General features: G+C 43.8%; 1 protein-coding gene across 48 annotated transcripts in view; it reads left to right on the forward strand.

The window, feature by feature from the left end:
- PTPRD (protein tyrosine phosphatase receptor type D) overlaps window positions 1-27,542 on the forward strand; it is a 507,941-nt gene that overhangs the window by 163,074 nt on the left and 317,325 nt on the right. The gene's annotated exons all lie outside the window — the stretch shown is intronic.

Raw genomic sequence — 27,542 nt, forward strand, 5'->3', positions numbered from 1 at the left:
GGTTCATAGCTTTGTCTGGCAGTGGTCTGCAGACAGGAGGGGCCTAAAAAAGGGTGTGGTGTCTTCCCATTGGTTGTAGCTGAATGATGGTACTTCATCTGTGAGATACCCACCACCTACATTCAGCCTGTGGTTCTGTATCTGTCAAGGTAACGCAACCCAGTGGGTGACCATAACCTGCGTCCACCTGCACCGCAGGCATCGACTCCTTTCCCATCATCGGCACTATGCACGAAAGGAACACGTTGTCACCTGGCGACCGGAGTACAAATTGATTGAGTGGACTACGTTGGTGACTTAACAGCCGTGTGCGGCAATGATGAAACCTGTCTGCGGCCCTTCGTCAGGGCAATGTGACACACGTGCCTTGTATGGCTCACGTGTTGAATCTGATTCTCCAGCAATTTTTAAAATACCATCCCGGCCTACATGGCCTTGTGCAGCGGGCATGCTGCTATGTGCTCACTTTCATCCTTCGCACCCAGCAGCTCAACAACTTTCATCGCTCCTGAAGTCTTAGGGTCTGGCGGTTAAACGCCGGAAATGCGATGTTCCGACATGCAGGAATTGGATTCTGCACATGTTGCAGCGTCTGTGGCAGCACCGCAGAGCCCTGCTGAAATACGGTATGATGTATACCCTGGGCAACCTTGATCCAGAGGTGGTGCAGATCACGCTGCTGGAGTGGTGTCAGATCAAGGACCTATGCACCCTTCTACACAGTTTACAAATGTCGACGAAGATGTTTAGCACTAGCAATGCCATTCTCAGCGTGACAATTCTGGTCATCTACAAGATGGAGCACACTGTAAGCATTATTCGGAGTCAGGTGTTGGTCCAAGAGGAAGGGGAGGAAGTACAGGAGGAGTCATATGCAGAAGGGATAATAAGATGTACAAGGTCCATACGTTGAGCGGCACCTAGGCGGCAGTCATGGTGGGGGATAGAGATTAACAAGGGCACATAGTATTAGCAAAAATTGTTGAGGAAGGTGCAGGAGCCCATGAAGAAATGGAGGACGAACTTGCGATGGGCATGGAAAACTCAGCAGATGAGTGAGAGCTTGCTCACATTTCGGTTGTGCGAGGTTGGGGGGAGAGGGCAGAGGAAGGAGGCACGATTCTCACCTCTCTGCCACCAACAAACCAAGGACTTAGTCCTCCTGGATGCATAAGACACATGAGCGCCTTCTTGCTGCACTACCTACAACATGACCCTCGGATTGTACAAATTCGAAGTAATACTAACTACTGGGTTGCCACACTGTTAGATCCTCGGTACAAGACCAAATTTGGCTAAATAATTCCTGCCATAGAAAGGGACGCACGTATACAGGAGTATCTGCAGAAGGTGGTACGGATTCTTAGATCTGCTTTTATCAGTAAACACCAGTGCTGCACAGAGTGAATCTCAACGCTTTGTCATGGATAGGAGGAAATGGTCTTTTACTTGTCCACATCTGAGGGACCGAGGGCTTGCTGCTGTGCTGAGACGGCATTGAGTACGGTGTTCTTGCAGAGTTGCACTTTTGGTCATATACCAAATGAGTTGAAAAAGGACAGATGCTGGTGGAAAAGGGAACAGGTGTGTTGGAAAGGGGAAAAAAGTTTTTGTCCGTGGGTTTGTTGGTTAAGCAAAAGTAACATTTGATGAAGAAACACCATCTGTTACGGTGGGACTGGCAGATTTGGATAAGGTGGTATATACTATGTTACCGCTATATAACGAAAATTAATAAGAAAAGAAAGAGAAAGGTATATATCCCCATCAGCAGTCAATGTCCACCGTGCTCCCAGATGGAAAAGGAGAGGTTGGCAACTGGAAGGTTAGGTGGAGGATACAGAGATGTGTGGCTATGAAACTAATAGTTGCCTGAACCGAGTTAGACGCCACTCGGATCTTGAGAGTGGGAGCCCTGTTAGCGTCACAGGGTCCACACGCCCACCCAGCGCAGGAACTCCCTGTTAACATCACAGGGGCCATTGAGTACGCTGACCGTGTGCATTGGGGCCACACCTGTGGACAGCAGGCGCATCAGCAGCAGCAGGCCTGTTAATGCCACTGGGCTGCACAAGCTGGACTTGTAGGACAGGAGCTGGTCTTAACCGTTCTGCGTTACCAACTGTGGTGGCGGCCTGCATCGACGCCCTATCCCTGCCTACCTCTGGCCTAAAGCCGCAATGGGTTCAACACATGGAGGTGTGCTCTTTCGGAGCATAATAGAAGACTGCTAGAAGACTGCGCACCTCCTTGGTGGCTCCAGCCCGTTTTATAACCTTGGTCCGCCCCAAACCAGGGTGGACCACAATGCACCTCCTGGAGACAAAAGCAGAGTGACACGTCATGAGTGGCATAACTAGCGTCCTATTTGGAACCGAAACTTCAATAATGACCTCATGGCTGCCACGACACAAACACCTCACCAGTTATCGTCTGACTATAAATAATGAGGTGACAAGTCATAGGGGCGGGCCTCTGCAAGCCATTTGGGAGTGGCCTAGCCACATCATCAGGACACCTGATGCCCTGTGGTCTATATGGTCCCCGCACATCAGGGGCAGGGCCAAAGAGTTCATTACCGGACCTAGTCTCTGATGCAGTAAGTGCCTGAGCATGCTCAGTAGCATGAAATACAGTGTCTGAAAAAAGACTATCAGCTTTAGTATGGTGTCTAGGCACAAAACAGGACTTAGACCCGGCACGGAATGCAAGTACCCGTGCAAAGAGGCTTTCGCACTGTGGGAGCATGCGCTGTATCCCGAAATGAAGACTTAGCCTCAGGAATGGCACAGTCAGGCTGAACATACTCACTAGGCGAAACACTGTAGTTAGGCTGCGGCTGGGGTAAATCGGCACACGCATGTGCACTAGCTGCCTCTCCACACTTACACGTGGAGGAGATATTGCTCTTCGGGTGTGGACTTGGAGATGCTGTCTATGAACAGAAGGAAAAGCTAAAGGAAGCATCACTTTCTATCCCTCCGAATTATCAAATGCAGCAATGAATTCCCTGAGTTTGCTATAAAATTAGCGTAGCAAAGTGTGCATGAGGGTGTCATGCAGAGGTGCTGTAAAAAGCTTGGCAACTGTGGGGCACAAATGGAGTACAACAGCCACTTCTTGTAAGCCACTAAGTTGCAGCAGTTTTTGCTAGTATAATGGCTTAGTAACAATGAGTTTGAGTGTGCAATGCAGGCAGACGTGCTGCAAATATCTTTGCACTAGTGGGACTATACAGAAGTCCAATAGCCACGTTTAGGATGCCACTAGGTTCACTCAGTGTTTGCTAGTATAATGGCTTAGTAACACTGAGTTTGAGTGTGCAATGCAGGCAGACGTGCTGCAAATATCTTTGCACTAGTGGGACTATACAGAAGTACAATAGCCACGTTTAGGATGCCACTAGGTACACTCAGTGTTTGCTAGTATAATGGCTTAGTTATAATGAGTTTGAGTGTGCAATGCAGGCAGACGTGCTGCAAATATCTGTGCACTACTGGGACTATAGCAAAGTCCAATAGCCACGTTTAGGATGCCACTAAGTTCACTGAGTGTTTGCTAGTATAATGGCTTAGTTATAATGAGTTTGAGTGTGCAATGCAGGCAGACGTGCTGCAAATATCTTTGCACTAGTGGGACTATACAGAAGTCCAATAGCCACGTTTAGGATGCCACTAGGTTCACTCAGTGTTTGCTAGTATAATGGCTTAGTAACAATGAGTTTGAGTGTGCAATGCAGGCAGACGTGCTGCAAATATCTTTGCACTAGTGGGACTATACAGAAGTCCAACAGCCACTGTGAGGTAGCACGGTCGGCTGCGCAGCAGAAGACACGGGATCCAGGCATTAAGGTTCACAGCACACGGTTTTAATGTCCAAACAAAAGTCCATAACACAATACATGTGCCTCTCCAGCAGAAAACTCAGGGAGTTCTGTTCACTCCCTCACACCCGGCACACCTGCCCTTTTTCCTGATTCTATTTAACCCTTCCTTCAGCCTGTAGGGAAACAGCATTAACCCTATAGTGGATTTACTTTCTATCATGGAGTGAGCACAACCGGGGCGAGACATACCGGCCGTCATAGATAACCCCGGTCACAGTCTCACATACCCCCCCCCCTCAGTTCAAGCGTGCGGGGTTGAACTCCCGCCATGAAACACGGGCCGCGGGACAAGGCATCGGTTTGCCCTGCAACCTACCGGCCCGGTGTTCAACCGTAAACCGGAAGTTCTGCAGAGAAAGGAACCACCGGGTAACCCGGGCATTCCGTTCCTTGGCGAACCTCATCCAGACCAGTGGAGAGTGATCCGTCACCAAGCGAAACCGCCGTCCCAGCAGATAATAGCGTAGGGACTCCAAGGCCCACTTGATCGCCAGGCACTCCTTCTCCACTACGCTATAATTCCGCTCGGGAGGGGTGAGCTTCCTACTTAAGAAGGTGACGGGGTGTTCCTCCCCCTGAACCACCTGAGACAGCACTGCCCCCAGGCCGACCTCTGAGGTGTCAGTCTGTACTATGAACTCCTTCCGGAAATCAGGGTGTACAAGAACGGGCTGTCCGCACAGGACCTCCTTCAGGGCCCGGAAGGAGTCCTCGGCCTGCGGAGTCCAGCGCACCATGACGGACTTCTTGCCTTTGAGAAGGTCCGTCAAGGGGGCTGATAGTCCCGCAAAATCCTTTACAAACCTCCTGTAGTACCCCACGATACCCAGGAAGGCCCTAACCTGCTTCGTGGTCAGGGGTCTAGGCCACTTCTGGATCGCCTCAACCTTGTTAATTTGGGGCTTAATCACTCCTTGGCCTATCACGTAGCCCAAGTAGCGGGCTTCCGTGAGTCCCAATGCACATTTCTTGGGATTGGCTGTCAATCCGGCTGTTCGAAGCGCGTCCACCACCGCTTGTACCTGTTCCAAGTGGGTCTGCCAATCGGAGCTGTAAATAATGATGTCATCCAGGTACGCTGATGCATACGCCTGGTGGGGTTCCAGCACTAAGTCCATCAACCTCTGGAACGTGGCCGGAGCGCCATGTAACCCAAAAGGCAAGACAACATAGTGGAAGAGACCCTCCGGCGTAACAAAAGCGGTTTTCTCCTTGGCGGACTCCGTTAGTGGCACCTGCCAGTACCCCTTGGTCAGGTTGAGCGTGGTAAAATATCGCGCCTGTCCCAGCCTATCAATCAGCTCATCCACCCGGGGCATGGGGTAGAGATCGAACTTGGATATTTCGTTCAATCTCCTAAAGTCATTGCAGAACCTTAAGGAGCCATCGGGTTTTGGTATTAGGACAATCGGACTAGCCCATTCACTCCGGGATTTTTCGATGACCCACAGGCGTAACATTGTCTTTACTTCCTCCGATATGGCTTGTCGACGAGCCTCCGGTACCCGGTATGACTTCAGGCGTACCTTCAGGTGGGGCTCGGTGACAATATCATGTCGTATCAGACTGGTCCTACCGGGCAGCTCGGAGAAGACATCGGGGTTCTGCTGAACCAACCGTCTGGCCTCTCGCCTCTGTTGCTTGGTGAGGGCTTCTCCAATCCTTACTTCCGGTTCGTCCTCTCCGGAGGTCGCTGGAGCCGGATGTGAACGACCCGAAGAGGAGGGAGGTGGGGAAAAAACGGCCATCAGGCTTTCCCGTTCCTGCCAAGGTTTTAATAGGTTGACATGGTATATTTGTTCAGGTTTCCGCCTACCGGGCTGCAATACTTTATAGTTAACCACCCCGACTCTTTCCTTTATCTCGTAGGGGCCTTGCCACTGAGCCAGGAATTTACTCTCCGCCGTGGGGATTAATACCAACACCCGATCCCCGGGTTTAAAGGTCCGCACGGTGGCTTGTCTATTGTAGCGGCCGCTTTGCGCGGCCTGAGCCTCCTGTAAATGCTCCTTTACAATTGGCATGACCGCGCTTATGCGGTTCTGCATACCTAAAATGTGTTCGATCACACTTTTATGGGGGGTGGGCTCTTGTTCCCATGTTTCTTTTGCCAGGTCCAACAATCCCCGGCTATGTCGCCCGTATAACAATTCAAAAGGCGAAAACCCCGTGGATGCCTGCGGCACCTCTCGTATGGCAAACATCAAATAGGGAAGCATCATATCCCAGTCTTTCCCGTCTTTTGAGATCACCCTTCTTAGCATGGTTTTCAGGGTTTTATTGAAACGCTCGACTAAACCGTCCGTTTGAGGATGATACACAGACGTACGCAACTGCTTGATCTGGAGTAGCCGGCATAGCTCTTTGGTCACTTTAGACATGATTGGGGTCCCCTGATCCGTAAGGATCTCCTTGGGCAACCCCACCCGGCAGAACACAGCAAACAACTCCCGAGCTATAAGCTTTGCTGCAGTATGTCTGAGAGGTATCGCCTCGGGATACCGGGTGGCATAGTCAACGATCACTAGGATGTGTTGGTGCCCTCGAGCGGACTTTACGAGGGGCCCCACCAGATCCATCCCTATCCGTTCAAAAGGGACTTCTATAATGGGTAACGGTACCAACGGACTGCGAAAATGGGTCAGGGGTGCGGTAAGCTGACACTCCGGGCAGGTTTCGCAGAACCGTTTTACCTCCCCAAAGACCCCGGGCCAATAGAACCTTTGCAATATTCGCTCCTGCGTTTTCTTGACCCCTAGGTGGCCACTCATCAGGTGCTTATGAGCCAAGTCGAGGACCCGCCGGCGATGCGGCTGGGGCACCACCAACTGCTCTACCCCCACGCCCCGTATTTCATCTACCCGGTAGAGTAAATCCTGCTTAAGAGCGAAATGGGGGTACCTTACCTGGGCATCGGGCAGCTGTGCCACCCCGTCAATTACTGTCACCCGACTCCGGGCATGTATTAATGTAGGGTCCTGGAGTTGGGCTGTCCCAAACGTATCCGGGGACGCCTCCAACTCCGGGATGGGTTCGACCGTCTCAGCCTCTCCTGCCAATACCTCTAGGGGCGACCTATCGGGTTCACATTCTGTCCCTATCATGGGGACCCCTACGGCAGGTGTCCCGGATTCAGGATTGTAGGGCTCAGGTCCCGGACTGACCAATATCTGAGGAGACTTAGGGGGTCCCTTCCATAAAGTCCAAAAATAGGGCAGATCCCTTCCTAGGATCACGTCATAGGGAAGAGTGTTAAGAAGTCCCACCTCATGTTGCACCTGACCGCAAGGTGCTGTGATGGTGACAATCCCCGTGGGATAGTCTCGGCGGTCCCCATGTATGCAAACCACCCCCACGGTACGTCCTGTGGCCTTTACTTTAGCCCTCAAGGTGGATCGCACCAGGGTCACTAAGCTTCCGGAATCCAACAATCCTGTAACCGGACATCCATTCACCTGTATTTGGCACAAGTGGGGCTCCGTCTCTGGGGAGACCAGGTCAGAGGTACACACCACCTGAGCATACATTGAACCCCGCCGGGTAACCCCACAATCCATGGGCTCCGTGGTGAGTGGACACTGGGCTTCCATATGTCCCACCCGCTGGCACCGCCAACATCTAATGGGGACGGAAACCCCCTTGACGGGTTGTCGTTTAGGGTACAGAACCTTTCGGACCTCAGGAGTGGCGGCCGCGGCCTCAGACGGGACGGTAGGGGACTCCTGCACCGTTGTCAGCGGTGGGTCCTTGGCCCTAGGCTTGGAGGGGCCGGACCGACGGGCGGTACGCAAAGTCTCAGTGTCCCGTATCAAGTCCTGCGTAGCCACATGCCGCTCTACCAGGGACACTAATTGGTCCAGGGTACTCGGGTCACCCTGTCCGACCCACCGTTGAACGGTGACGGGTAAAGTGCGCACAAAACGATCCACTACTACCCTTTCCACCATTTGCGCCGGGCTCAGAGTGTCAGGCTGCAACCACTTTTTTACAAGATGCAACAAGTCATAGGCCTGGGAGCGTACGGGTTTGGCTTCCTCAAAGAACCACTGATTTACCCGCTGAGCCCGTACATAGGTATTCACCCCCAACCGAGCCAGTATTTCGGCTTTCAGGGTCACATAGTCAATGGCGTCCTCGGTACAGAGGTCCAGGTACGCTTTTTGGGGTTCCCCCGTCAGATAGGGCGACAATACCTCAGCCCACTGCGGGGTCGGCAGCTTTTCCCGCTCGGCCACCCGCTCAAACACCGCCAGGAACGCTTCCACATCATCACCCGGGGTCATCTTTTGCAACGCTTGTCTCACCGCTTTCCGGACGCTGCCGTCGTCACCCGGTCCCGGGGTTGTTGCTGCCGGTCCGGCACGGATCGACTTGGCCAGGAGAACCATCTGTTCTTGGTGCCTTTTTTCCTGCAATTGCAAGGCTTGCTGCTGACGTGCATTGGCCTGATCCATCTGTTCTTGGAATTTTTTTTCCTGCACTTGCAAGGATTGGAGCATGTGTGCATTGGTCTGTTGCTGCTGTGCATTAGCCTGTTGCTGCTGTGCATTAGCCTGTTGCTGCTGTGCATTAGCCTGAGCCAAATGCTTTAGTATGTCCTCCATGGCGTCGCCGGGTTTGGGCTGTAGTATAGCCGCTCGAATCCAGGACATGCACAGCTGGGTCACCAGGGATGGATGCTACACCTCACCGGCTGTCATGCCTGCATTCTCCACCATATGTGAGGTAGCACGGTCGGCTGCGCAGCAGAAGACACGGGATCCAGGCATTAAGGTTCACAGCACACGGTTTTAATGTCCAAACAAAAGTCCATAACACAATACATGTGCCTCTCCAGCAGAAAACTCAGGGAGTTCTGTTCACTCCCTCACACCCGGCACACCTGCCCTTGTTCCTGATTCTATTTAACCCTTCCTTCAGCCTGTAGGGAAACAGCATTAACCCTATAGTGGATTTACTTTCTATCATGGAGTGAGCACAACCGGGGCGAGACATACCGGCTGTCATAGATAACTCCGGTCACAGTCTCACACCACGTTTAGGATGCCACTAAGTTCACTCAGTGTTTGCTAGTATAATGGCTTAGTAACAATGAGTTGAGTGTGCAAAGGGCAGGAGGGTACAGTGGCAGGGTTGTGGGTCTCTGGGTAGAGGAAAGGAAGCCTGCCTTTCTATCCCTCCTAATGGGGAAATGCAGCGAGGAAATCCCTGACCTTAGCTACACAGACGCTGTCATCTTGTGTAGCTGTTAAACTCTGTTTTCAGGACCTGTCACCTATGGCTCTGACCCTGCCGGTATGAGCCCTTAAAAGGACTGATAGAAAGTGCTATCCCTATGCTGTCCAGCGCTCTGTATGGAGCGTATACAGCTGTATCGGCGATAGGAGCTGCGCCAGTGATGTCTGACACCAAGGACGCAGAAGAGATAATGGCGTCCGGACGGGCAGATACTCGTTTTTATAATGCAGGGACATGTGACATGGACATCCTATCACACATGCGGTTGCTTCTCTGGCTAAAAGTCCACTTAGCTGTGTGTGTGTCTGGGATTGGCTGACATGCTGGCCCTCCCCACTACACGCGCGCGCTTAGGGAAGGAAGACAAAGAAAAAAAAAAAATGGCGATCGCCATTATCCAAACAGCAGTGATCTGAATGCGCTGTTCCTGCACACTATACACTGAAATGTCATAATACTGTGAGTCACAGAGTGACTTACACTATTACAGCGGAAAGCCAGCTAGGAATTAGCTGGTTTTTTTGCTGCTAGAACCGTTCTCGAACGTATCCAGAACTATTGAGCTTTAGCAAAAAAGCTCGAGTTCTAGTTCGATCTAGAACAGCCCCCAAAATCACTCGAGCCGCGAACTGGAGAACCACGAACCGCGAACCGCGCTCAACTCTACTCTACTCCTGACTTCCGACCAGTCAGAAGTTACTGTCAGAAAATGGCGCCGTGGTAAAAGGTGTTGGTTAAAGGTGAAGTCGCCGTTAGGTGAGTATAAGACAGACTTACATTTAAATTGCTACTCCAGCACTGGAAAAAACAACACTGGAGTGGTGCTTTAATTCTCACCTCCAGCAATGCATGCCTTACTGTTCATGGTGGATGATGTGACTTTGTTCTGTCAGGTGAAAACTGCAGCCAATCAGCAGCTGTTGATCAACTGCAACTCATCAAAATTCCTTCAGAGCGGACGTCCATGCTGACAAAATAGTGGAGCTGGGAACCTGTCACCTAGGAAAACACTAGATACCTGCATTTATAGGGTTAGTCTGCAGGTAAATAGAATTCCAATGCTGTCAGGCTGATGTACTGATAGTGCAATTATTGGGAGAAAATGAACTTATTTTTTGTGGGAGTCGCCACCTTTCACTTATAAGGGCGTTGTAGGGGAGTGATTAGAGTCCTTGCTATACTGTGAGTGGTGGATGTAAGCACTCCCTGGAACTTTGATTGACAGCTTGCTCTACACAGACACACTGCACAGCCGGTTGTCAATCAAAGCAGCTCAAAATATAGTGAGCGGTGATGTAATCTGACTATTGCTTGCCTCTGCATTCCCTCTTGACAGCTGCTTCCAGGGGGCAATAAGTTCCTTTTCTCCTGGTAGAGCGCTTTCAGTAAGGTGGCTGAGCATCATTGGAATGCTATTTATCTGTAGAATAACCCTATAGGTGTAGGTAAATAGTGTTTTCCGAAGTGACAGATTCCCTCTAAGCTGGGTTGTCTATCAGTGGACAACTCCTTTAAGCTGATAAAACATTTGCTTATTAGTGTTTAGCAAGCGTGCTCACCACTGTTCGGCGAGCATGCATCGGGGTGCAAGAGTACTCTCAGTGCTTGGGTGTTTCTTCTGTGAAACAACGACCACAAAGCTCAGCCTTGCTTCACTATATGATGTGATAAAAACAAAAAAGTGAGCCGGAGTATGAGATGGTATACATGGTACTTGTGAGACCATGTTCACACTGGCCATGAGACAAAGAGAAACCAAGGAAAAAATTGTGAAAAAATACCCTGCTGTAACTAAATAAAAGCATAGTGCATATAAACATAGGGTACTTAGTAAACACTGTTTTTGATCAAAAAAAGCATAAAGCTATCCCACCAACGCCAAGGTGTACCCAGTTGGGATAGTACCTACACTCTCTAATATTAAAACCTTACCATGGTAATAAATAAGCATAAAGCTATCCCACCAACTGGGTACACCTTGGCGTTGGTGGGATAGCTTTATGCTTTTTTTGATCAAAAACAGTGTTTACTAAGTACCCTATGTTTATATGCACTATGCTTTTATTTAGTTACAGCAGGGTATTTTTTCACAATTTTTTCCTTGGTTTCACTATATGATGTGAGCAGGCACCCCAGGGAGAGTGATTCACAGTTACTAAATACTAAATGGCTCTCACCGGGGTTGAAATGTTTTTGGATGTTGAGTGTCAAAAGAAAAAAAACAAAAACCCTCCACCCTCCCCCCGGAAATGCTCTGTATATGGCTGGCAGTATGTGGGCAGAGAGCAAAATTGCCCAGTCATTGACTTTCATTATATTCATAACTGTTGAGTTGAGCACTTTCAGAGCATCTGACCTCTTTGATACAAGGCCTGAGCACCCAACCATGCCCATTTTATTGCTTATATAGTCTTACTTGTGTCCCTCAGATTAATACTAGATTCTGTTTGTTTGGTATAATTAACTGAGTAGTTATAGTTTTTTCCATAATTCAGTCCTCAAATTGATATTAGTTATCTAAAGATTTATAGAATTGGAAGTAGAAATTGGCCCTATTGGGAATATTAAGCATCTCCACTGACAGGTGCTTTAGTCATAGCTTGCCCTTCTATTTTCCTAGGATGTTGGCCTCATAGGCGTCTTCAGATCAGACATTACTACATCCTCTCCTGGGAAATATCTGATTTGAAATATATCTCCACTGGGAAACTGTAAATGAGATTACTGTTAAGTTAGGGCAAGGGCCAACACCTTTGTACATGAATGTTTTGTAAGAGTCGTAACCGGTTGTTTAATCGACTAGTGTCATAGACATTCTGGAGCTGCTAGTTTTACCATTAAGCCCTATTAGGTTTAACTGTTCATGTCCTGATTTTATAGCCATGTAACATGTGATGATTTACTACAAGTCACTATGCTAAATGCTCGCTTTTACCACAAGCCATGGGGCTGAAGGAATAGACATTTCTACTTCATACTGTGATACTGAGCATCATTTCTCCACGTGCTTCCTGCTATTACACACCCTGATAACACGAAGTGACACAGATGGGAATGGTGGGAACGGGGAATACTTTCCATCATCTAACTATGTAAGAGTTTCCCTGTACATGTTCGAGGAATCAAGATCTATGAATGTTTCTCATCAGTTTTCCAAATTCCATTATAAAGTTGGCAGTATGTGTATGTTCACAAGTTCTCGCCTGGAACACATTCAGAAATGGGATTCATGGGCTTAAAATCCACTACAACTTCTTATTTTACTTTTACGTCTTTGCTTTTAACATTCACATCATTGACCGTAGTCAATAAGGCAGTATCCATGGTACCCAAAATGCCTCACTTTATAGCTTGTGTTCTATTAATGTCCAAGTAACCACATGCACATTAGATTGGAGGGAATTTGTCATAAAAAAAGAAAAGAAAGTAATATTCTCCCTGTAGCCCCTCACTTCCAGTCATCAGAGCACTCTATTCAGTGAGCATACTGTAATCACTCCTCTGCCCCCTCACTGACAGGCTTCTCCCTGCAGCACTCTACATAATGAGCATACTGTAATCACTTCTCTGCTCCTTCACTGACAGATTTCTCTCTGTAACCGCTGTCTTCCAGTTATCAGAGCACACTACACAGTGAGCATACTGTAATTACTCCTCTGCTCCTTCACTGACAGCTTTCTCCTTGCAGCCGCTCAATTTCATTCGTTAGAGCACTCTACACAGTGAGCATACTGTAATCACTCCTCTGCTCCTTTACTGACAGGCTTCTCCTTGCAGTCGCTCAATTCCTTTCATTGGAGCACTTTACACAGTGAGCATACTGTAGTCACTCCTCTACCCCTTCCCTGACAGGCTTCTCTTCCAGTCATCAGAGCACTCCACATAGTGAGCATACTGTAATCACTCCTCTGCTCTTTACTGCCAGCTTTCTTCCTGCAGCCGCTCTCTTCCAGTCATCAGAGCACTCTACACAGTGAGCATACTGTAATCACTCCTCTGCTCTTTACTGCCAGCTTTCTCCCTGCAGCCGCTCTCTTCCAGTTATCAGCACACTCTACACAGTGATCATACTGTAATCACTCCTCTGCTCTTTACTGCCGGCTTACTCCCTGCAGCCGCTCTCTTCCAGTAATCAGCGCACTCTACACAGTGATCATACTGTAATCACTCCTCTGCTCTTTACTGCCAGATTTCTCCCTGCAGCCGCTCTCTTCCAGTCATCAGTGCACTCTACACAGTGAACATACTGTAATCACTCCTCTGCTCTTTACTGACAGCTTTCTACCTGCGGCCACTCTCTTCCAGTAATCAGCGCACTCTACACAGTGATCATGAAATAAAATTTAAATGATGGTTACGCTTTAACCCCTTTACGACCTTGAACATACTAATATGTCCAAGGTCGTATCCGTCCCTTCGGATCTATTAAAATATAAAATCCAGTAATACGACTGGTAAAGGGCATAACGAGAAAAAAAAATCAAAACGCCAGAATTACGTTTTTTTAGTTGCTGCAACATTGCAATAAAATGCAATAACAGGCGATCAATACATCACATCTAGGCAAAATGGCATGATTAAAAATTAAAAAAGACGATAAATGAAAAAGCTATAGGTCTCAGGAAATGGCGACAAAAGCGTAGTTCTTTTTTTTTTTTTTTACAAACTTCTGAATCTTTTTTCACCACTTGAATAAAAGTAAAACTATACATATTTGGTATCTACAAAATCGTACTGACCTGGGGCATCATATTGTCAGGACAGTTTTACCATATAGCCTGATAACTAAAAAAAAAACCCAAACAATCATGCAATTGCACTTTTTTGCAATTTCATCGAACTTAGAAATTTATTCCCGTTTTTCAGTACACCATATGGTAAAACTAATGCTTTCAATCAAATGTACATCTCGTCCCACAAAATATAAGCCCTCATATGGCTATATTGATGGAAAAATAAAAAAGTTACGGCTCTCGGAAGAAGGGGAGGAAAAAACGAAAATGGAAAATAGCTGGTTGGTAAAAGGGTTAAATTTCATAACCTCAGAAAACCCTTTTATACCTCTAAGATATAAAAATCAAAGGAGCTTAAGGGTATACAGTAACTATGGATTTGTTCACATTTACTTTATAGTTGGGGATGATCGAATACCTCAATTATTTGGCTTTGCGAATATTCGGCGAATATTTGATGCGCAATGTAAGTCTATGGAAAGCCCGAATAGTTTCAAATAGTTGTTATTCGGGGTTTCACATAGACTTACATTGTGCATCGAATATTTGCGAATAATCGAATAACGCCGACATATTCGGAAAATATGTTTGCTCTGGCGGATACAGACAGAAGAGGCTCCCTGTTAAAGAATATTATATGGGCCCTTTTCAGTCCAATAGCTCATCCTAATGCACAATTCCACCTGCTTTAGAGGTAGAAATGGGTCCCCTTACCTCTTGGGCACCTCTGTGGTTTCACACATTGCACCTATGATATGTCCGCCCCTGAATGTTTATGTGAACAAGCCTTAAAGGGTTATTCCCATCTGCAAGATCCTGTTCCAATATGTAGTAGGTGTAATAATAATAATATTAGCAAATACCTCCAAATGTATATGGTTCTCCTGATATAGCAATGTCTCTTACCTCATGTGCATGGCATTGCAGCTTAGGTATCCATGGTTATAACCACAAGCAACTAAAGGCCACTTTACACACAGAGATAAATCTTTGGCAGATCTGTGGTTGCGGTAAAATCATGGACATATTGTTCCATTTGTACACATCCACAAACCTGGCACTGATTGTCCACAATTTCACTTCAACCACAGATCTGCCAAAGATTTATCTCTGCATGTAAAGTGGCCTTAACTGTCACTATATGAGTGGTGGTAACCATGGATACCTAAGCTGCAATGCCCTGCACATGATGTTAGAGGCAAGGCTATATCAGGAGAACTATGCTACATTCCTAATTGAAGGTATGTGTTATTAATAATAATAATAATAATAATAATAATAATAATAATAATAATAATAATAATAAAAATTAAAATATTATTATTATTATTATTACACCTGCTTCTTATTATGGGGCTAGGATCTTGGAGATGAGAATTCCCCTTTAAGAAAAGGCTTCATTGGAATAATAGTTTCCCTTTCAACTGCTTAAACTCCAATTTTGCAATTTCTATGATCGAAACGTTCACGGACAGAAAAGTCTTTTCATGGGGTTTGCAAATCTGTATCTTTTAACTTCCTGTTGTACTAGAGCGTATGGAAGCAGCTGTCAGAAAAAGAAAATATTTGACACATGTTTTTAATTTGGCTTTATATTCCCCTTGTCTTTGCATTTTCTGCAAGTTCTTCAAAGAAAGGCAGTTTCCCAAAATGTACTTGAGAAACACATGAGACAATCAATGCAAATGTTTCCAAAAGGCGGGCGCGATGAAGGAACGGGTGTTCTCATGTTCCTTCTCTTTTTTTCTCAGCATATGGCATTGTGGAAATCAAAAGCTCTCTGTAATTACAATCTATAAAATGATTTTATTATTATTTTTGTGGTTGTGGCTAAATTAAATTGACAATCTGTTTTCCTAAATGAAAGTGTAAGCTGCTAGTAATTGAGGCTTTATGGAATGCGTATTATCTCTTTGACTACTTAAAAAAATAAGTGCACCCCTGTAGCACTTCTGCGCCATTAACAGCTGACCTCCGGTTTGCTGAGGATATCTGAAGCCGAATATACTGATTTTAAAAGGGGGGTGAAATGGATTAAAAGAAATGGGATTTAAGTACAGCACAACCGCAGTGCATCTGTTCCATGTCTGTGAACTCATTTTCCAAATGGAAAAAATGCATTTGATCCGTATAGACTAAAGACTTGTAGGGTAAGTAATTTGAAGTCGCCTCGGGAGTAAATGAAAAGAGATTTGTTTAAATTTAGGTAATCTAAAAGTGTATCTGTAATATTCTTGTATGGGAAGCAGGACCAGCACTTCTTAAAGACAGTGTATTAAAATTCTAGGTTTACTAGCTAGGTGAAAAAAACAAAACTGAATTCGCCAACTATTCTTTTCGAAGTACCCTTTTGTGTTTGACTTAGACGTTAGCGAGGATCAGACAGAACTCATCCTAGCTTAAAACTCACAGATGGTTGTTGTCCTCTGCCACCTTTGATCTGTGTGACCAAGGATAAAGGTCACTTTTGAGCACAATTTTTTTAATAAAATAAATCTAAAAATGTGAATTCTTTGTATTATTTAATTTTAAAATATTTTTATTTTTGTCAGAGCTCCATGTCTTCTACATCAGTGGTCCTCAACCATTTTATTACCTTGAGAGCCATATTCAGCTCTGATAGAAAGTCACAAGACACATTGATGGCACCAGACCCCACTTCCCACGAGTAGTGACATCCAGCTCCTGCTCTCCCGCCTCCTACAGTAATGACACCTAATGCCCCCATTACAAGAATAAAGATAGCCAAAGCTTTCCCATATAAATCACACCAAGGCAGTATCCTTACATTTAGGGATTTTCATCTGACCTACCTTTGGTATTTTCACTTCAAGCATTCCCACCACAGTATTGAATTCAGCTTTGATCACCACCTCTGATCTGTCAGTTTCATTCTATACCATGGCCAGTATATGCTCATCCATTGAATCATAAAATGGTAGAGTTGGGAGGGACCTCAAGGGCCATCAGGTCCAACCCCTTGTGAGTGCAGGCTTTCCTAAATCATCCCAGCTCTATGTTTATCCAGCTTCCACTTGAAGATTTCCATTAAGGGAGAGCTCACCACCTCCCATGGTAGCCTGTTCCACTCTCTGACTTCCCTCACTGTCAGAAAGTTTTTCCTAATATCTAATCTGAATCTCCTTCCTTTTAGTTTCATCCCATTGCTTCTTGCACTTCCTAGTGCTAATGAGAAATAAGGTAGTTCCCTCTGCACTGTGACTACCTTTCAGATATTTGTAGACCGCTATTAAGTCTCCTCTCAGTCTTTTCTTTTGCAAACTAAACATTCCTAGTTCTTTTAGCCGGTCTTCATATGACATGGTTTGCAGACCTTCTACTAGATTGGTTGCTCATCTCTAGATTTGCTCAATATATCGATGTCTTTCTTGAATTGAGGCACCCCGATCTGCTCTTCTGTTTTTGGCTACTTATGAAAGTCACCATTTGGAAACCTGTTCTTCATAGCTGTTACTAAGCCTGGTGCTAATGCACCAAGCTGACCGTTGCAAGCCTCATGTCAAGGACCTGCAAGCTAGATGTTGCTCCGGGGCCACTGCTTGGGGGCCCTGACCTACATTGTTATTAAATAATAAAATTCTAGCTTCCTGCAACTACGACTAGGAAGAGCTTGATTGCGTTGTACTCTTAAAACACATTATCTCCTATCAACAGGACAGTTGATAACTTATTAATGAATGGGGGTCCAAGAATGGGGTGCACACAACAGCAAAATAGGGAACTTTGATCCCTGTTAAAATGGAACAACAGTGATAAGGTTGACCTACACTCTAATCATTCTACATGGGACTATCAAGTGATGCATTCGGCTTTTTCTGGCAGGCCCACGGAGAAAGAATGGGTATCCGGCCTGCCACGTCATTTTGTAATAGGGATAAAACTTCCCATTTGGGGATACAAATTCTCTTTTCTGTCAATCATCCCAGTGGTAAGTCAACCACTAATCAGCAAGTTATCATCTGTCCTGTCGATAAGGGATCACTGGTTTAAACTGTATAAACCCTTTAAGAGCTTAAAGCATACTTTTTATACAGTACAAAGCACTCAGTATGTAATTAGTTTTTAATGGGATCTGTCACCAGATTTCACAATTCAAACTGTAGACATCAAGAAATAAATCTATTAGACCTGATAAGGCTGGTAGACTTACTATGAACATTCAAATCAGAATAGCTGTATAATCCTGATTTTAAAACTTGCATTTCAGGGAAGCTGGATTAATAAAATGCTCATTTTAAGGAGGAAATACTTTCAGAAATTTTAATAAAGCTATCCAGACATGGATTTTTATATTTCCCAGCCTTGTAAGTACTTTGAAATCTATCTAACAATCAGTTTCTGAAATCTGGTGATCCCCTTTATGCAGCCTACTTTATAGTCTACTTTCAAGTAACATGACTAGTATTATTTGTATAGTTTTGGATGCTAGGAGTAAGGACCTGTATCTATAATATACTGCCCTTTCATTGGTTAGCATACTAAGCTGACCTATCCACTTTAACCATATGTTTGCTAAATACATCTTAAAGCAATGCAGGAAGATTCTTCACATTTTTTGTTATAAAATTGTATCTTTTTATATCTCTCAGCCACCATGTTATTTTTTTTAATTACTTGAAAGCTCTGCTAGACAATGCAGACAATATTCCCCATCTTGCCCCTTTCCATAAGGAGTGCACCACGTATGGTGAGCCAAGTGGAACATCGTTTTGAGTTAATTTGCTCTGATCAATGACCGTGTGACAATACTCTTAAGTAATCTACTGCGGCATTACTGGCAAAAACCCTTATCGATGAATCTTAGAAAATGAATCAATACATTTTGTAGTATTCTATACTTGAGATAATGTGTTCTAAATGACAGAATGTAAGCCCACCTTTCCCTGATTCTGTCTTTTGAAGCCACAATAATATAAAGGATTGAAAGAAACTCCTCTCTGTGTCAACATTCATCGGAAGCTCAATTCGCTGATACGTCACGTACAACGGTCCCCGGAGTCAGTCCATTTTATTGATACACTTGGCTTTTCGTACACTTGATCTCGGCTGATGCTGGCAGACAAGACGTTGTGGTGTTTAGACACCGAGGAAGGAAACAAAAAGCTTTGCAGTGCTTTTAATTCTGGCTGACCTAAAATGCAGATTTTCCTGATTAGCCAAGTGTAATATCAATTGAATTGCTTTTAACTCTTAAAGTAAAAAAGAAGTGTTCCTGAATGAATTCTAAATGAAGAAACCGGATTGTTCATTGGAGGGGTCTATGAGAATCACAGAGCGCTCTAAATGTGGTGAAGGAAAAGGTGAAGGAGCTGTCGGCATCATTATATTCTTCTCATTTTCTCCAGTTATCTCATTCAGCCTTCTCACATCTCTTATTTCCATAGACAAACAGTGGCTGGATTGTCTTGTTATGGATGACCTAAGACCAGCCAACCAAAATAATTTATGAGCCTATCACATAGAAGAGAAAGGATTCTGGTGACAGGGACAATGAGGCTTTGAAATTGTCATAAGATCTTTCATTTTAATCACAGTTGTATCACAATAGTCTTCAAATTGCGATCTAGGGAGATGTCTGAAGGCAAGATGTATTATTCAGACTACAATGGTTGCAAAACCTGATGGCCAAATTAAGAATGGAGTGAAGACTAAAGTTGGGGTGTAGTAACTAATGAGATGGCATTAAATAAGAACTGTGGGCATTTACTGCATGCCTGAATTAAATATCTTCTGGAAAAAAAGCCAAGAATGCGCCTATTGTCTGGTGTTCAGATTTACATGCACATTACATCCCTTGGTCACAAGCCAGAGAGGTCACTGACCGATTATATCACATAGACGGTTGGGTACAGTAACTCATCTACCAAGGTTTCACAGTACACTTTAGGCATTCTGCAGTTTTTGATGTGAAAGGGTCATCCGCTTCGGAAAACCTTTATTTCATTTCCTATTAGTGTATTTGGAGCTAATAATGGTGAAAAATCATATTCAGCCTTATTCTTGGTTCTGAAGGGCCTCAAACAACCTTAGAAAAGAATGGATGTCCATTGTTTTGTTTATTTTTTATATATATAGTTCCGCAGTGTTTCTACTTATCTACGGTATGTCTCTCCCTCACAGATGATTACTAACAATAGGATAACTCATGAAAAGCTTCACTCAAGAAACTGCATTATCAACTTGAATGCCAACTACCACAGTGTTCAAGGGAAAGAATATCAGCTTTAATATACAAAGAATTACCTCCTGCCCTAAAACTTCACTACTTGTATTCAGCAATTTACTGTCGGCACGGTGGCTCAGTGGTTAGCACTGCAGTCTTGCAGCGCTGAGGTCCTGGGTTCTAGTCCCACTAAGGACACCATCTGCAAGGAGTTTGTATGTTCTCCCTGTGTTTGTGTGGGTTTCCTCTGGGTACTCCGGTTTCCTCCCACACTCCAAAGACATACAGATAGGGAATTTAGATTGTGAGCCCCAATGGGGACAGTGTTCCCAATGTATGTAAAGCGCTATGGAATTAATAGCGCTATATAAAATGAATAAATTATTATTATTATTACTGTGGCTATTATTACTTAAATTGTCTCCCTGGCAGAGGAAAGAAAACTATCATTCTAAGTGCCAACTATTTTGCCCATTTTGGATTGCCAGTGGGATTCGATACGCAGCTACTCCCATCTTCATAGTCATAAAGACTTTGGGCTCAATACATCAAGACCAACGTTGTTCACACCAGTCTTGATGAGGAGATGTGCTGGAGTCAGACGCTCCTGATTCTTGAAAACTGCATATGCCTCAGGAGCGCTAGATGACTGGAGTGCGCCTCTGTGTGCACCTCAACACAAATCCTACTCCAGACTGCTGGAATAAAATTGGTGATGTAGCAAACGCTGGTGCTCGTCATGAATTTAACGAGCGGCAGTCGCCATACCATCATGCCTTGCACTTTGTCGGAGCTGGGGGAGCATGAGAACTCTTAAAGTCGCATAATTTTAGCACCGTCTCCAATTGCACCAAAATTCAGCGGCTTTTCAATGCTTTTTATCTTAGTTTTTTTTTTTATTACTACTGGACTTTTCAACATCACCTATGCAGAGAAGCTACTTGTATCCCAAAGAAATGATACACATTGTGTAATAGGGCCAACAATATGTTCTATTATATGGATTATTCACTTCTTCACAGTTGGTTATTGTCAGTGCTTGTGAAAACAAGCATTTTTGCAATATACTCTTGCATAAAAATTGTAGCTCTTCTTGCGATATTTACAGTTTTCTTTTGTTTATAACTTGTTGCCTAGGAGACCGACTACCTCTGCTGTTTAGCTTATAAGGACGCCATTAAAGCTAGCTCGAATTAGAAGCTATGAGAGCATTTTAACGATTCTGGCTAACTTTAGACCAGCACTTCCAAGCTCAACAAAAAACAGCTTGTGAACACTGCACGTTTGTTAGTGATGGTCAGTCTTTTAGGCAACGAACTGTAGTAAAAGAAAAGTGTTTACCTCAAGAACGGCTGAAAATATTAATGTACTGTATATTGGAAAAGTGCCTGTTTTTTTTCAATCACTATCTAGCAATAGCCATCTATGAAGATGATATTAATCATTTATTAAGAATCAATAACCCCTCCATAAATGTATCGATTGATAAATCAGAAACTATATTTAAATTGGATTTTTTAAAAGGATTCATCATCACTCCATTGTGGTCTCCCTCCAAATGCCTGGCATGAAGGCACTGTTTCTATCTTACGTCTCTGACAATCTTATTTTTGTCTAATAGCCTTCTATGCTTTGATCTTTGACAACATAGCTTAGCTATAAGAGTAAGTTAGGTGGGGGTCTACACTCTTGCATCTTCATTTATACCAAAATACAAGGTTGTTTAGTCCCGATTATTGACTTGAGTCTATGATGGTCATGTAAAGTCCCTTTCTTTTAGACTTGGGGGTGTTAGAAATAGTAGAACACATGCATCTAATTTCCAACAGCCTGATGAAAGCTGAAGATGTGATACAATGATTGATACCTTGGTGTTTATTTTTGCTGTTATAGTAAAATAGATGAAAGAAAAGGCTAGCATTGTCTCAGCTGTTACAGATTTATGCACGTTCAAATTTTAGAATTTAGCATAATATTATTATTTATGTGATTATTATTACATTGTGCTATTAATTAATCATACTGAACATTTTGCATATGAATTAGGCAGTTAGATGTGCATACAACTTTCATGTAAATTGTCATTCTGTGACAACTGCGTATGGCCAAAAATTAGTTCAGATGCTTATTCCTTTTCTTATTCCATATTGTCCTATTTTAACAAGGTGTCCAGAGCCAATAATTCACAGAACATCGCATAATCTGTGTGCCATACAAGAGCCTTTTTTACGCAGCTTATAATTAATATGAGCGTCCTATAATTAACACGTTTTTCTATTAACTGAAGGGGTATAAGTCTTCCAATGGAAATGTGCATAGTTACATAGTTTAAATAACCTCTTTTCATATTAGAGGACATATTGATGTGATGGAGGCTTGAAATTCCCTTTATGAGCTAGAGTGTACATCTATTGCAAAGAATGGTTCACGTTCCATAGGACGTATTTATATATCCCTTTTAGGACACTTTTAGGCACCTCTACTTGTAACTTCCCCTTGATCCAGATTAGCGTGTAACCAGTAGTAGGAGTACCTAAACTGGCCCTCAGACTAGGGGCCCTAAACTGTCTTTTATTCCAGAGGTATATCAGATGGCAGTGGGGTCTGGACCACCAGCATAGCCCTAACTCCTGAGTAGCCCTGGTTTAACACCCCCTCTCCCCCACCCCTGGGAAAGGCAGTGACAGGAGTAAAGAATCCCACAAATATCGACAGACCGGGGGAAACCAAGACTCAAACTAACTGCAAACACACAGGGGAAAAGACAATACGTGCTCAGGGAGAAATAAAGTACAGAGAAGAAATAAACAAACAACAACTATATTTCCACAATACACCAAATTGCATACATCAGTTCACCAACAACTGAGTCACCATGCATAAAGACCGATATCGCTGGAGCAAAGCTAGAGCTATCTTCAGCATGTGAGGCTAAGTTCCACCATTTTTATATGGTGTTGGCAGTTGTAATAGGGTGTCAGCAACTTATGAACCTAGCAGCCATTTACCAGCCAGCAAGAATTAACTCCTGCTAAACCGATGACCAGAGAGCACTAAACAGTCGACGCCCGAGCAACTAAGAAGCATCAGGTTGCCTTCCAGACTCTGCAATGTGGACAGAGTCTGGAGTTTCCATGACACCTAGTGAGTGAGGGGCAGAACCCCTTTGCATATGTCTTTTTAAAGCATATTGCTGTCACAAAGGGGGATCCCTGTTTGGATCTTCCTTATGAGACAAATCGGTAAGCCACCATGCAAAGAGTCACTCGCGTCTTGGAGAACTTTATAGATCAGCTGCCATGTAATACTACATTTTTGAGATTCTTTCAGCTGTTGTACTTCACAGCTTACAACTTATGTCCAGGTGGTCCTCATTTTGAAAATGAGTTTTCCTGATGACATAAACACTTTAATTGAGAACCATTGAATTTTTGATTGCTAAAAGAATGTCCATTGTGTTCCAATAATACCTTAGAGGAATATACTGCCATTGTATTGAAATTCCAAAAACCGAATGCCGTAGCAGAATCAGCACAGTGGATACAGTAGTGCTGACTTGAGCATTACCAACGCATCCACAAGTAATTTCCTCGCGTTTCGCTGCCTGTCATGAGTGTGTTAAATGACAAACATGGAATCTGCAGTTTGAAAACGACTTACCTGGCAATGCTATTAAATTATGAGCGAAACAGCTGTTACTATGCAAATTGAAGACATGCAAAAGGCATGGAGAATATGCGAATATTAAATGAGTAAAGTTTAAATATTAGCCTGCCTGAAATCTTTCCCGAGGCATCTGCGGCATTCTAAATCAAAGCTCACATCCGCCAGTAGTTGTAAGGCCGTGTTTAAAAGAGATGTCCCAGAAAATCAAGGTGCAAATTAATCATACAACATTAATCATTTTGTTCTCTGATTTGTCCCACAGCAGTTTTTTATTTCCTCCCGTGCTAGAGTATGCTTTTAAGCATAATCTAAGTAATAATGAATATTTGCTAATGCAATTTCGTCAGCTGAAGTACTGCCGAGTTCATGTTATTAACATAATGTTTTATGCCGTAAGAGCAAAAAAAAAAAATTATATAACTTGCGGTTGTTGATTATTTTTGGCACTTGATAAATAGTTGTTACCTATTTTCTATAGTGATGAGTGAGCACTACCATGCTCGGGTGCTCGTAACGAGCAGTTGGATGATCAGATGGGCGTGACTTGAGTACGGCTAGTTTCACACATCTGGCTTTTCGTCGGATTGACGGATTCGGCGCACTCCAGTACAGTGTGATACAGTACAATGGCATCACGACAAATTCCGGGTCACATGACATCATGTGATCGGAGCTTTTCCCGGTGCCATTGTACTGTATACATTGTACTGCAGTGCGCCCAATCTGGCGAAAAACCGGACGTGTGAAACGGCCCTTCCCAAGTATAATAGTTGTCAATCAGAGTTCCCCATTGACTTTCATTATACTCAGTGCTCGAGTCTCGCCCATCCGAGCATCCACCTGCTAGTTACGAGTACCGAGCACCCGAGCATGGTAATGCTTGTTTATCACTAGTTTCCTACTTGGGTAGATTCTGTAGAATTACCATATTATTGGTCTGGTCAGTTCAGCTAACTTTTCATGCTTGGCTGTCATGACTGTGTAGATGCTGAATAACACCTTTTGGGTCATTTTGTGACTTGTATCAGGAATTTTTCACCAGATATTTCCTCTACACATTCTATTTCCACTGTTCATAGATCCTTTAGCTAGTTGGTGAAGACTAGCTGGTATGATGTCTTCCATACACAGCACACACGGAAATGAATTCCTGCTTTTCTATCACTCTAGCACCCATAGAGACAAGCAGCATCAATATGAAAGATATTATACAGCATTACTCAGCTGTGTGGCTGTGAATCCAGCACTGGGGTGAGGTAAAACAGTTGCTTGAAGCTGCAGCTCAATCTGCTTGTGTATGCCTGATCTCTCACTGCGCTAAGTTCTCCTCCCTCCTTCCCCTGCCTCTATATAGTGTTTAATAGATGCTGTAAACTGATATTTCAGTGAACCGGAAATCCGTCTTGCTTTGACAAAGTCTGATTTGAGCTGTTTGTGTGTTTTTTTATAGAAAGGATGATGAGTTCAGTGGGCATGTGAAGAAGTGGCCAGTAAAAAAAGAAAGAAGCATATTTTTTAAGTAGTCATTTTACAGATTTCATTATTTCATGTCTTTTATTGATTTATACAAATTTTTTTTTGACACTACAGTGAAATTTGTTTTGGTTTTTTTTTGCAGGGTTTGTGCATTTATTTTTTGGTTCAATGCTGCAGTCTGATGTTAGCGGTGATTTTGTAGAAAAATATATGTGTTTTCTGGTGATTTTTCATATTTGATATAGTTTTTGGTTATCTTTTTGTAAATCCTGAATGTTCCTTAAACATGTTTTCCCTTATAGTTCTCCAAAGAGAAAAAAATAACTATAAAACGAAAAAATCCTTAACACAATTTGGAAAAAATGCTTGAAAATGTAGCAGTTTTCTGGTCCATTATGTCCAGAAGCCACATACCGTAGCTTATTTGAGAATTTTATTTGGGCTCATTGTATAACCGTAATCTGGACCCCAGGACATATGACTTTCTAGACACCACAGTACAGCCGGATTCACTGTTTCTGTGTTTTTACTGCATCTGTGCCATGCTACTATAAGGAGAATAAAATGTGGGAATTTGTGTGTGTGATTCCAGATATACAAGATCGTAGCCATGAATATGTTGTTGCTGGCGGAGCAATATTAATCTAATTCAGGCATGGGTCCTGTTAGTCATGGTATATGGTCTGATGTTTGAAAGGAATGTTATCAAGGACAAAAGCCAGCAGATTTAGTAATGATGAGATGAGCGCAGAAGCTCCTGCAGGGAATAGCATTGTAATCCACAGATTCTACTTTGCCTGGCGTGACATGTGGAAAGGACCGTGAATCTTTTCATTCTTGCCCAGATGTTTGAAAGTGACAAAGTCGTTATCTCCAGTTACAATGTTTCCTATTCTCAATGGTTATGAGAAACATAAAATGTTATTGCTGCTAGAATAATTTTCCAGTACGTTTCTCCATTAATAACGAGATATTGTTCTTTCCAATATACACAGTGGGTCTTTTTTAGTGGAATTGTCAGGACGAGATTTGACATTTTACCATATACTTGATAAAAGATTGATATATCATGTTGACAAATTAAATCAGTCTACTGGCAGACAGACACAGAAGAGGGCCCCTGTGCAAGAACAGTATATGGGCCCTTTACAGTCCAATAATACATCAGAATGCAATATTTTTCCTGTTTTGGAGGTGGAAAGTTGTCCCTCTTCTCCTTGGGACCCAATCTAGATGCACAGGTAGTACCAATGATAAGTCCGCCCCTGAGTAAGTCTACTGAAGGACACAGACAGAAGAGGGCTCCTTTTCAAGAACACTATATGGGCCCTTTGCAATCCAATGATACATTAGAATACAATATTCCACCTTCTTTGGATGTGGAAAGTTGTCCCTCTTCTCCTTGGGCCCAAATGTAGCGGCACAGGTTGCACCAATGATATGTCCGCCCCTGAATTAGTCTACTGGAGGATACAGACAGAAGAAGGCTCTTGTTCAGGAACAATATATGGGCCCTTTGCAGTCCAATGATACATCAGAGTACAATATTCCTCCTTTGGAGGTGGAAATGTGTCCCCCTACTCTTTGGGCTCCAATGTTGCTGCACAGGTTGCATCAATGATATGTCCGCCCCTGAATAAGTCTGCTGGAGGACATAGACAGAAGAGGGCTCCTGTTCAAGAACAGTATATGGGCCCTTTGCAGTCCAATGATGCGTCAGAGTACAATATACCTCCTTTGGAGGTGCAAATGTGTCCCCCTACTCCTTGGGCCATTATACACCTGCACAGGTTGTACCAATAATATGTCCGCCCCTGAGTAAGTCTGCTGGACAACACTGATAAAAGAGTGTAAGAACAGTATATGAGCCCTTTACTGTCCAATAATCCATCAGAATGCAATATTCCTTTGCTTTCATGGTGGAAATGTGCCCTCCCTACCCCTTGGGCCCCGATGTAGCTGCACAGTGATATGTCCTCCCTTGAGTAATTCCAATAATTCTATACAGGCCTTACCCGAACCCAGACCCCATACAATAATCTTACTTAAGTCAGTAGATAGGAGACATATTATATAGTTATATTACAACTGTCAAAAAAAACAATTCTTCTCCGGTCTGATTTCACAAGATGAGATGAAATACAGTCTCCATAAGGTTGATTTTTTTTTTTAGGAATTAATAAACTATTCTGTTAATGAAGCATATTTTACACTTAGAATACAATATTAGGGTAGAGTCTATAAATATGTTGCATGTCTCAATGGAATTCCTAAGAATTTCCACATATGGCCACATAATTGGCTGTATGCATTTAGTATATGATTGCACGTGTGCATGTCTTTTTCTTTTTCTTCAGTT

The sequence above is a fragment of the Anomaloglossus baeobatrachus genome, chromosome 1 (genome assembly GCF_048569485.1).
Source record: "Anomaloglossus baeobatrachus isolate aAnoBae1 chromosome 1, aAnoBae1.hap1, whole genome shotgun sequence".
Classification (NCBI taxonomy): domain Eukaryota; kingdom Metazoa; phylum Chordata; class Amphibia; order Anura; family Aromobatidae; genus Anomaloglossus; species Anomaloglossus baeobatrachus.